This window comes from Anabrus simplex, chromosome 2 (assembly GCF_040414725.1).
Source record: "Anabrus simplex isolate iqAnaSimp1 chromosome 2, ASM4041472v1, whole genome shotgun sequence".
Lineage (NCBI taxonomy): Eukaryota > Metazoa > Arthropoda > Insecta > Orthoptera > Tettigoniidae > Anabrus > Anabrus simplex.
The window spans coordinates 12,277,133-12,289,333 of record NC_090266.1 but is presented as its reverse complement, the minus strand read 5'-3'; the positions used below and the strand labels follow the sequence as shown (position 1 = coordinate 12,289,333).

General features: G+C 39.8%; 1 long non-coding RNA gene across 1 annotated transcript in view; it reads right to left on the bottom strand.

The window, feature by feature from the left end:
• LOC136864957 (uncharacterized) overlaps positions 1 to 7,576 on the bottom strand; it is a 98,149-nt gene extending 90,573 nt beyond the window's left edge. Inside the window, exons 1-2 of the long non-coding RNA XR_010859383.2 lie at positions 7,274 to 7,576; positions 6,951 to 7,184 (exon numbers count right to left, since the gene is read on the bottom strand). This is a non-coding gene — a long non-coding RNA (uncharacterized lncRNA). The remainder of the gene's footprint in view (positions 1 to 6,950; positions 7,185 to 7,273) is intronic.
• Between the last annotated feature and the right edge of the window lie 4,625 nt (positions 7,577 to 12,201).

Below are 12,201 nucleotides of genomic sequence, written 5' to 3'. Positions count from 1 at the left end.
ACACGCTTAACAGCAAAGAGCCACACCTATCACAAGCTCTTACCACATCAGAGAAGATGGTCTAATGACGTCTACACAGACTTCAATATAGTCTACAGCACCAACATTTCCAACTAATATTATCTCAAAAAGAACCAGGCAATATGAAAATTCTTCAAAAATCTATAAGCATATAAATGAAAATCAATATTTATTAACTTCAAGAACTAACGACCATTACCATTGCTCAACTTTCCATAAGTTTTTAACAACATGCCAGCTGACAACTAAATGGAATGTGTTTTCTGATTTTTATCTCTATTGTAATATCTTTTAATATGTCATAATCCTCAAACAATTGTCATGTTTTTAGACTCCAATATTATCACAAATATTGTCAAGTAATAGCATAGTTGTTTAACGTTCTCTAATACATTTTACACGACATAGTTTTTAACAGCATTCATAAGTTATTTCCAATCAGGTACCTGATCAATTCTTAAGATGAAAAATATGGCTGAGGATGCCTACTATTGATAGGCAAAACATGTACCATCTAATATATTAAGTTCATGTCAACAATATTTATAAGGACAATGTCCTAATTTTTAAGATTGTATTGTATTGAATAGGTGGATGAATAATAAAACATACAAGTGTTATTTAATACATACCACCTAATCAAGCAGCTCGTCTCCTTTCTCCCAAGTCTTCCCAGCCCAAACTTTCAACATTTTTGTAACGCTACCCTTTTGTCGGAAATCACCCAGAACAAATCGAGCTGCTTTTCTTTGGAATTTTTCCAGTTCTTGAATCAAGTAATCCTGGTGAGGGTCCCATACACTGCAACCATACTCTAGTTGGGGTTCTACCAGAGACTTATATGCCCTCTCCTTTACATCCTTACTTTTTTTTTTTGCTAGTCGTTTTACGTCGCACCGACACAGATAGGTCTTATGGCGACGATGGGACAGGGAAGGGCTAGGAGTGGGAAGGAAGCGGCCGTGGCCTTAATTAAGGTACAGCCCCAGCATATGCCTGGTGTGAAAATGGGAAACCACGGAAAACCATCTTCAGGGCTGCCGACAGTGGGGTTCGAACCTACTATCTCCCGAATACTGGATACTGGCCGCACTTAAGCGACTGCAGCTATTGAGCTCGGTACATCCTTACTACAACCCCTAAATACCCTCATAACCATGTGCAGAGATCTGTACCCTTTATTTACAATCATATTTATGTGATTACCCCAAAGAAGATCTTTCCTTATATTAACACCTAAGTACTTACAATGATCCCCAAAAGGAACTTTCACCCCATCAACGCAGTAATTAAAATTGAGAGGATTTTTCATATTTGTGAAACACAAAACCTGACTTTTAACCCCGTTTATCAACATACCATTGCCCACCATCCATCTCACAACATTATTGAGGTCACCCTGCAGCCGCTTGAAACTTATTTATTACTCTGTACAAAATAATATCTGCAAACAGCCTTATCTCTGATCCCACTTCTTTACACATATCATTTATATATATACAGGGTGAAGCATAATTCGCGCACTCGGGCGTCGCAGCGCGACTCCTCACATGCCAGCAATAAAAAAATGTCTCTTACAAAATTTCGTCTTGCGAGTATATCCGGCAGAAAAACGACGTTGAAGAGTAGAAATCTGGCAACACTGTAACCACATGTATGGTAACTACCTCTGTCAACAGGAGTTAGTCGTACTGTACAGTTGGTGCAGTGGATAGTTTTGGGTTACCATGCAGGAGGTCTGGTGGTCGATCCTGGGTTCAGGCGTATGTTTCTTCTTTCGTAAATGTAGTCGAGGTGGTATGGTATCTGGCGTCTTAATCGTCAACAGCGATTGCAGTGGGTGCTCTAGAAACCATTTGCACTTACATACTATGATCCTAGAAATGGACGAACAATCGTTTTCTTTGGTCAGCTTTGAAAGGCGCCCTTTCCACGTCGTGAGCGTGAATTTATTCGCACCACTTCATCTACTAGATGTGAAACCTGTTTGTTTCAGCTGTCTATTTCTTATTAGTCTAACCAGGTATTTGTTGTTTCAGCGTTATAAAATGTTGTAAATGTAGGATACATGTGACCTCAGAAACGGTGTCTTACTGTATTACAGTAGGTAATGTCAGGTGAAAATTAGCAAATAAAAAATGCGCCTCAACCCAGGATCGAACCATCGACCTCCTGCATGCCAACCAAAACCTCTACCCACCGCACCAACTGTACAGCACGACAAGAATGTGCTGACAGCGATAGTTACCCTACATATGGTTACAGTGTTGCCAGATTGCTACTCTTCAACGTCCGTTTTCTACCGGGTATACTCGCAAGACGAAATTTTGTAAGAGACATTATTTTATTGCTGGCATGTGAGGAGTCGCGCTGCGATGCCCGAGTGCGCGAATTACACTTCACCCTGTGTATATATATATATATATATATATATAAGAAAACATAAAGGTCCAATAATACTGCTTTGAGGAATTTCCCTCTTAATTATTACAGGGTCAGATAAAGCTTCGCCTACTCCAATTCTCTGAGTTCTATTTTCTAGAAATATAGCCACCCATTCAGTCACTCTTTTTTTCTAGTCCAATAGCACTCATTTTTGCCAGCAGTCTTCCATGATCTACCCTATCAAATGCCTTAGATAGGTCAATCACAATACAGTCCATTTGTCCTCCTGAATCCATGATATCTGCTATATCTTGCTGGAATCCTACAAGCTGAGCTTCAGTGAAATAACATTTCCTAAACTCAAACTGCCTTCTGTCAAACCAGTTATTAATTTTGCAAACATGTCTAATATAATCAGAAAGAATGCTTTCCCAAAGCTTACATGCAATGCATGTCAAACTGACCGGCTGTAATTTTCAGCTTTATGTCTATCATCCTTTCCTTTATACACAGGGGCTACTATAGCAACTTTAGCACCACATCCAGGATATTTTCTCCTCTAGTTGGTTCCATCACTTTCTGAATCAGCTGTCCTTCCCATATTAGCATATTTGCCATTTGTTGGTCATGCTTCCTGTCGTTCACATTTCCCTCCCAATTGACGTTTGGTAAATTCAGATATCCCGCTACAATCACATTCCTTTCCATGTCGTTTCCCACGTAGCTTATTATCTTATCAAATAATTCTGAATCCCTTTCCCAGTCTGTACACTCCCAAAGACATCTAGTTGCCTATTATCTTTAGAAATGAGCCTTACACCTAGCATTTCATGTTTTTTCATCTTTTAACTTTTTCGTAGCTTACAAATTCGGCATAGCCCTAGTGAAGGCACTCCACTCACTCCGCTTGCTGTACACGGAAGCTCCACGGTTGGTGATGCTCTTTTATTTTTAGTTCACTGGATTGCTGATAGAAGCGTCCTTTACGGTCTGCCTGTGATCTCCAAATTGTTGCCAACTGTTAAGGAAATGTCCAGCGGACTGTTGCGAAATTTGTTTTAGGTTACAACCACTAAATTACTTTTTTCTTGCCGTGCGGGCAGTATGCACTGCGGCGATAGTTAAGAGCCTCTCGAAGGGAGTGTGGCCCCCAAAGGGGGCCACTGTTCTCATGACAGAGCTTGGTCTGGATTTGCAATGATAGGTTACAGCTACTAAATTACTTTTTTTTCCAGCCGTGCGGGCAGTGTGCGCCGCGGCGATAGTTAAGAGCCTCTCGAAGGGAGTGTGGCCCCCCCAAGGGGGTCACTGTTCTCATGACAGAGCTTGGTCTGGATTTGGAAAGACAGGTTACAACTACTAAATTAAATATTTTTCTTGGTGTGTTTCTTGCTGCTTTATTCTCAGCGGGTTGGTAATGGAACCAGCAATGTACGAATTATGGGAATGACGTCATGTCGGCCAATGGCCGTGTTCGTACCTGGCCGGCTAATAGTCGATGGTGCGTGAAAACTTTCATTTTGTTATAAAACTAAATATACATTTCTGGGTGGGTTGGTGGGTCCCTGGCATTGGTAATGAACACATCTCTCTTCTAAAAGGGTTTTAAGGTACAATTCATATATATTTCTTCGCGAAGTTGTGTATTATATACTGGAGTGCCTAGGGTAGGGCGCTACCACAAATTCTTCTTTCACCAGAATGAGTACTCCCCCTCCCACCATTCCTTTCCTATCTCTACGATACACTCTCCAGTTCCGTGAGAAAATTTCTGCTTCCATTATATCATTTCTCAGCCATGATTCAACTCCTATTACAATATCTGGTAAATATATACCGGTATCTATTAAATTACTTAATTCCATTCCTTTCTTTACAATACTTCTACAGTTATGTCATCCTTACTTGACTTCCAGATCTCTGTACCCTTATATTGTTTTTACCCTCTCGTTCTTAGCCGTCGATATTATTCATTCTCTTGCTATATGTGCTGAGAGCTACTAGGCAAACCCTATTTTTATATTATGACTATGCCAGAATGCACGTGTAGAATTTAAAAAAAAAAAAAGTTTCCTACCCTCTAGTTCGTTCCAAGATACATTTTTTCTTGAACAAGCAGGAATTATTATTATTATTATTGTATTATTATTATTATCGTCATAATGATTATTATTACTGTATTAATCGTCATGAAGATTATGCAGACGACTTCGACCTTGACAATAGCAATTCTGAGAATCGAGTTACATTATATGATGGATTTAATGCATTGGAGGCAAGACTGATTTCGAATTTTTATTAAAATACAGTACCACACGCTTTAATTACAGTACTGTAATAAAATTACTGTAGGGCCTATGCAGTATTCAGTTCAGTAGTAACACAAACAATGTTTAATTATTTCAGATTGCTTTGCGCTTTGTCGAACAAAGCAATGAACCTATACCAGCTGATGTATTGTTGATTAAATGGCGGTGCGACATAGCTGCACGACAGCGTTGCACCAGGAAAATTCAGAAGAAAATAACTGATTTTGTACAATGAGTGACATTATGTAAACGTGCACCCTTGCTTAACAGAGTTTATGCATTTTCATTTCGACATTTAACTTCCTAAAATATTTACCGTGTGTCATCCGAAAAAACGCTTCAAACGAAGTGGCTCCGCCCTCTTTATTTCGGATAAACGGGGTTGTACTGTATTTTCATTCCTATTGGCCAATGTAAAGTGGTACGTGATCTCGTTCCTGTCAATAATGTTAATCATAATCCGTTACCAACCCCAACACAATAAAAGCGCAAGGAAATGTAACAGGCCTAGGGCCGCTTCGCGGCTTCTAACCTGGGGGCTTGTGCCCCCAGACCCCATTTGCTCGTCCCTATATCACAGGTCTTGTCCAGATCCTATCCCAACGTCCGCACGGCAGAAAACACTCCAGACCAATGGTCTTGTCCAGGTGGTATCCTAACCATCAGTTCGTAAGTGCAGAGGTTAGCAGCACTGAGCATCGCTTGACAACATCCTTCCCGAGAAGGCCGCAAGCTTGTAAACAAACGACAATCGTTCCGCGGGTGTGAAAGGCTTGTCAACAGGGCTGGAGTAATGATATCACTCAAACAAATGGAGTGCTGCAGGAAGATCAATTGGTCCAACACTGTTTAATATCTATGCGGCAGACATCACGAAAATAACATCAACCGAATCAAAGCCAAATATAATACTATATGCAGACGACATGGTGATCGGCTCTAAAGGCAAGAAGGAAGTACAAGTAGCAGGTGACAAACTCGAGAAATGGGCTAGGGAAAATGACCTCACGGTAAACCAGGAGAATACTGTAGCCTTCATATGAACTGCAGGAAGGGAGGGAAAACTGTGGCTAGAGATAACATATCACTACTAGGAAACCTACTAGAAATTGTAACGAAATACTTAGGAATCATACTGCAGGAAACTACAACATCCTTCAGTATTCGAATACAAGAGTAGTCGGCAGCAGCTATGAGAGTCATGTACAACATAAAAAGCATAATCAATCTCTCGCGACTGCTCCCATCATAATTTATGGAATTCACATCATAAGGGAAATCCTACAATCTACGATTTAATCAAAATTGAAAAGAGCAATGGGGTTTGGCAAAACAGCACCTTCACAACTAGTATACGAGCTTATAACAGAAACCTACTTTGTTGAGTATATCTGAGCACACCACCACCTACCATCCACAAGGCCATACCAAGAGCTTGTAAATATCAGAAACAGAAAAGGAAAGAGACAGAGCTGGAATTCTACAGCATGTTTGCTATACTAGAGAGGACCTGGAACAGCGAGTGCCAAGAACAAAGATAAGTGACTACCCGACTGGCCATACATGGCTTTCACCATAAAATATGTGCAAAAACAAGATACCACAAACCCGACAAATACTGCGTTTGTATGCTGTGTGGGAAGAGTTGTGAAACGTATCATATAAAGTGCAAGGATAGCCTAAAATCAATAAATGAATACAGCAAGGAATAACTTATGTACAAATGCTTACTTAAGTGCACCTTTCTCTTTATTATATTATTTGCACTTTTCACATGTGATAGGGTCATTTGCATAGGCACATCGAACATAGTACAGCAAGATGGTTAAGGGTGAAAATCATTATTTGTAACAATTAGTGGTGCAATTCCAATTATATTTTATCACTCTGTGAGAGGAAATCTGAGATACAAGGGAGGGGCAACAAATGAAAATGTGGACTAAGTCAAAGGAAGTGGAAAGTACAGGTTCTGGAAACAGAAAGGTTTCCTGACTATAGATTTCTTGGATTTCTAACCTATTTCTCGGACACCCGCAATTGAATCCTGACATTATAAGCTACTGCTAGTTGTGCTCTATAAGTCCTACTGTTCTCTCAACCAAAGACCATTCTCTCAGGGTTTATATTATTATTATTATTATTATTATTATTATTATTATTATTATTATTAGGTGATGGCTGTAGCAATGTTCAACAAATTAATACCAAACTATTTAAATATTTAGTAAAATCTACCTTTACTCTCCTCTTGTACTATCCTCTGAAGAAAGCACAGATACTCTGTTTTCCAACTCAGCGTGGGACTTCAAGAGGGGTTTCCATATGTAAACACCACTGACAAAACCAACTACAGTTACAACAATTATCTGAGTGTAACTAATACCTCCTGGTCGTACAAATTTCATAGTAAACGTGGTACACTAATGCAGCATCTGTAACAAACGACGGAACTTTCCACCAGCGACATTTCTGAAAAAATAAAGACCATTGTTCTTAACATCCAGCCACCAAAGTAACTAACTACATATATCAATTGCACCCTAATTAACATAACTCACTTCTCATTTTCATTGCACTACTTCGCTATCAGTCTTCCTATCAATATTATTTTTGTTCTTGTGAGGGCTTAAAATAGGTTTCATGAAATAGAGGGCCGTATGATACGTAACTACTGTAACAAAAATGACTTGGGCAGCCCTAATGAGTTTCCTCCCTGACAACATTCCTCATCAGCGAAGGCTAGGCACCCACCTCAGCGTAATCCAATCATAAAATGCAAACATCGATGATCTGTTCAACCTTAGCCTCTTCTTCTTCTTAGTTAGTTAGTTTTTGGACATCGTCGTAAGACGCTACGTCCAGTCACTGGTTTGCGGGATAAGTAATGTCTGGGAGAGGTACCAACATTAGAAGAAATTAGTACACTACGAGATAGTAGGGTTAGCTATGTAATGAAGCTAATTACAGCCGGATATAATGAAACTGAGGAAAATACCAATATGGAGGCTAACTATCAAGGCATAACACAAAAACACTGGGACACAGGGTTCTAATGCTTTACGTCTGTGTGGTCTGCCACGACGTCTTACTACAAACAAACTAGACCGGACCACAAATACGGGTTGGGATGCGAAAGTTCGTACCTATAGGGAAGGAAAAGGTTACAATTGGATGTTACAGGTAACTAAAAAAGTAAGTATGAAGTCTACAACGCGATAAGTCGGTTAAAACACTAAACACGAAACATTTAACGGCAGTTGGTAACCCGCATGAAGAAACTTAGCTATGAATTCGCGACGGTGATGTTCATATGTCTGACACTGAAAAAAGATATGATTGACAGTACCTACTGCCCGACCGCATGGACATATGTTACTTTCGATAAGATTAAGGCGATAGAGATGAGCAGGCGGACACACATGATTTAAGCGGAGCCGTATGATTGTAGTAATATGACGCCGAGTGTAGTTACCAAAGGCGAACCACGGTTTATTAGGAATATCAGGCATAAGCGTGAATAAGTGCTTACCTTTCAACTGGGAAGTTCGGCGCCATTCTGCACACCACTGATCGTGGATGAAGTGACGACAGTGTTCCCATAAGTCTGTGTGTGAAACTGCGATATAGTAGTCCAATCCAGTACCCTGGGCGGCCTCTTTAGCTAGGATATCCGCTATGACGTTACCGTGTATTCCAGAATGGCCCGGAATCCATGCCAATAATACTTTAACATTACGGAGGGACAAGTCCTAAATTAATGTGCGTAAATTTTGAATGTACCAATTATTGGTAAGTTCGGGATTGTCTAAAGCCATTAAGGTGCTTAAGGAGTCAGTACAAATGAGAGCTGTTAATATTCCAGAATATTTTATTATGTTTCTTATTTAATATGCTCCGACAATTCCATTGCAGTATCCGCATGTTTTACTTGGCAGTAAGGGAAAGTCCCACGGATAGAAGACACTCATCATATACTGATTTTAACTGATGCTTCCATGGGTCGTTTGGGCCCATTTCTGCGAGTATATCTGCAAAGTTGTTAAAGGTGTTTCGACACTGTTCATTAGAATTAACGTTTGATTTACAATGTAAAGCCATGACAGAGGGAGATGCCGATATTGGCGCGTGGGGAGCCGAAGGTTGCCCTTGAGGACTTGGCTTCCGTGATGTAGATGCAGGCTCGTTAGAAGTAGCAGGTAGCAAACGCACGACTGGAGTGCCAGAATGTTCTGGAACCGTCTTCGGATTACTTATCAAATTAAGATATGATGCCCTGTCATAACCTGGTTTAACGGGTGGGCGGGAAGGGTTACTAACCACCATAGTAAATTTACGCTTTCGAGGGAGAGTTTCGTCCGATTGAGATGGTCTATTGGGTAAAGGAGGAAAATGTTGGGGCATCAGAAGGGGATTAGATAGGGACTGTAATGGGGCAAAATAGTTTTTCACTTCGAAATATGATTTCTTTTCAACACTCATAATGCGTTTAATTTCTTTTTGTTGTTTGTGGATTTCACAATGTTCTGCTCCCGCAGGATGATTTCCGCCACAGTTAGCGCATTTAACGACTTGGTGAGTGCAATCTTCAGTAGAATGAGTAAGGGAACACTTTCCACATCTCGGCTCCCTGGAACGACAATTAGTAGCGGTATGGCGGTATGTCCATACCGCTGACATCGTTTGCATAATAAAGGAGAGAATATAAAGGCCTGAACCTCTAAAATGACTTTAAAAATGGACACACTTTTCGGAAGTTGTTGACTTTCGAATACAACCTTCACAGTACCTGCAGGGATATATTCAGTTTTTCCTTCTTTGGATGAACGTCTATTTAGACGTTGTACTTTCACTACAGGATAGGGTGAGTCTAAATAGGTGAGAATGTCGGAGTCGGAAATAGTAGTGTCGACTCCCCGTATTACCCCTACTCGCTGAATATTCGAAGACGGAATAAAAGCTGTCAATTTCTTTTCTGTAAGGATGGGTTGAGAAAGAAAGGCGTTTGCAGCCTTACTAGAGATGAAAGTAACTTGAATTCTATTTCTTCCCTTCCTATGGCTGGCCTTGACGTCACCAATTTGCCTGTCGTAGAAAATCCGACCCAGAGTCATAGGGTGAATATGTCCTATTTTATTTTGAGATTCAATCGATTCGACAAAAACTATGTAAGGGCCAAGATGAGTGTTAGAATAGGTAGGTACAGGAACGTGCGGACGCTGATCCATGTCACGTATTGTATCTTGAGAACTGTCTCGTTGGGTATCAGTATTACTAGCGTCCATGTGTAAATCCTCACGCACGGCATCTTTACCAATATCAGGAGGTCGTCCTAACGGGCCACCGCCACTATCTACAGGCATAGTAGTCCAAAAGGGGATTACACTATACTAGCTCCGAAACAAACACAAAAGAAAAATTACTAGGATACAAACACAAACATAAAACACTCTACTTATCTACAGACAGGAAAAAGCCGCTGCACCAGTGACCGGAGCGAGACGTGTCAACCTTAGCCTCGTTGCCTACGTTATAGCCTACTGCTCATTCGCAGTGCCCTCTTCAGAAACTGTGTCCGCCTGGCAGTGCGCGTCTTGGCCACTACAGCGCTAGTATACCACCTCACATCAGCACTCAATAGCATTGCTAACGGGAGTTAAAACCTGCACAAATTTACCTCTACACTATACTTCCTGTATATTATATATGTACCGTACCCAGGGGTAAATACCCTCTAGGACGATGCCTCCATTCCTGTATGAACATCCGACTAACTCAGGGTTGGGCAGAGTGTGGGTTGGTTGTCGATTGGGTCAGGATAAAAAGTCGAATTTCTACACTAAAATATCAAACAATGACAGGAAATGGAGGTATAACACGAATGAGAAACAATCATAGGGGGTAAGATGGATTTATTAACAAATATCCCCGATCAAATCACACGAAAATAAATTGAATCAAGAAAAATAAAAATTTTGTAAAAGAAAAATAAACTCAAAGTGTAAAAATAATTTGAAATCAGAAACGTTAATTGAATAATTGTACAAATCTGACATTTAAAAGAAAAACAAGTTCAACAAAGAACATTAATATAAATCAAGACTGAATTTCTTCGTATAGTCCAATGTTTGTTGTATGGCAACAAGTGTACGCAAACACTGCCATATGGTATTTCCGTATGGAGCTTCACACTATCGCATACCAACGATACGGTTTCAAATTAAATTAATCCCAAGAGTCGTCAAACTATTTCCGTAAAATAAAAGTTACATAATAAGAAAAATTAGGACGGAAAGAAAAATAATTAAGACGCACCGGACGCTATGTAAGGTATGCAAAATACTAGGGGCAAATCCTACACTATATTTACAGCAAATCAAATAATCAAACTAAACATATATATACATCGGATATCGAGTAAAGTCTTAAATGCTACACTGCTTCTAATGTGAATCCCGGTTCACTACAAAAGATCTAGACAGAACTAGATAAACCAACAATACTTCAGCACTCGGGCTGTTCCCTTTAAAAAACAACGAGACAGGGTATACAATCATAAATAATAAGGTAAAACCATCCTGTAAGAGAAAAACATATAAATAATCCTTGATATCATGAAGAAAGCAATGGGCAACATTGCCTCCTTCTGCTGCGTTTGAGCGCTCAACAGCGCGGTCATCCGTCATGTACTTCCGGGTAGATTACGAGCTGTAAAGAAATATAGAACTCCACTACGCTAAAGATTGGATTTTAATTTAACAACGACGTTCTGCAGCTCCTTCTGGCAGCTTCTGTAAAACCATGCATCATGCAAAATAGCTATACCTGTCTCTCTGAATAACCGAAATAAAATGAATTGATACGTGTTTGACGTAATATAAAAATGAACCTGTCGATCTAGCCCTTCTAGCCTATATATTTAAGGAAAACTCGGAATATCCTACACTAAGTACTATATTTACAACAATAACTGATCCTATCAATCCCTCATTTTCCCAAACATCTACTCATAAATCAAAATGAAAATAAAATAAACATGCATTAATCTCGTATCCGAATCTATCATAGTAACAAAATTAAACAAACACATGCCGTCAGGCTTACTTTATATGAAAATTAAAATTCTATCTACACTGCCCTAGTACCTTAACATAACTTACATATCATGCGGTAAATAATACATGCGTCTTACTTTACATTCTACGTGACTCTCGGGAAACCAGGATAGCAGCTTACATCCCCACTGCTTTTGTGTTTACTCCATGTTAATCACAGCATTAACATGTGGGAATGCACTTCCTTCCTCTACAGGTGTATCCATCATCTTGCTGGAAAACAATTCACTGGAACACAGAAGACTATTATTGATAACCTCTTCACTGCTTAATGCTGCGAGCCGAGATACCCTTTCTTTTACCAGATCAGCTAACACACTGATTCACATATATATAACACACTTCACTTAAAGGGTAAAAACACAGTTTTTAAA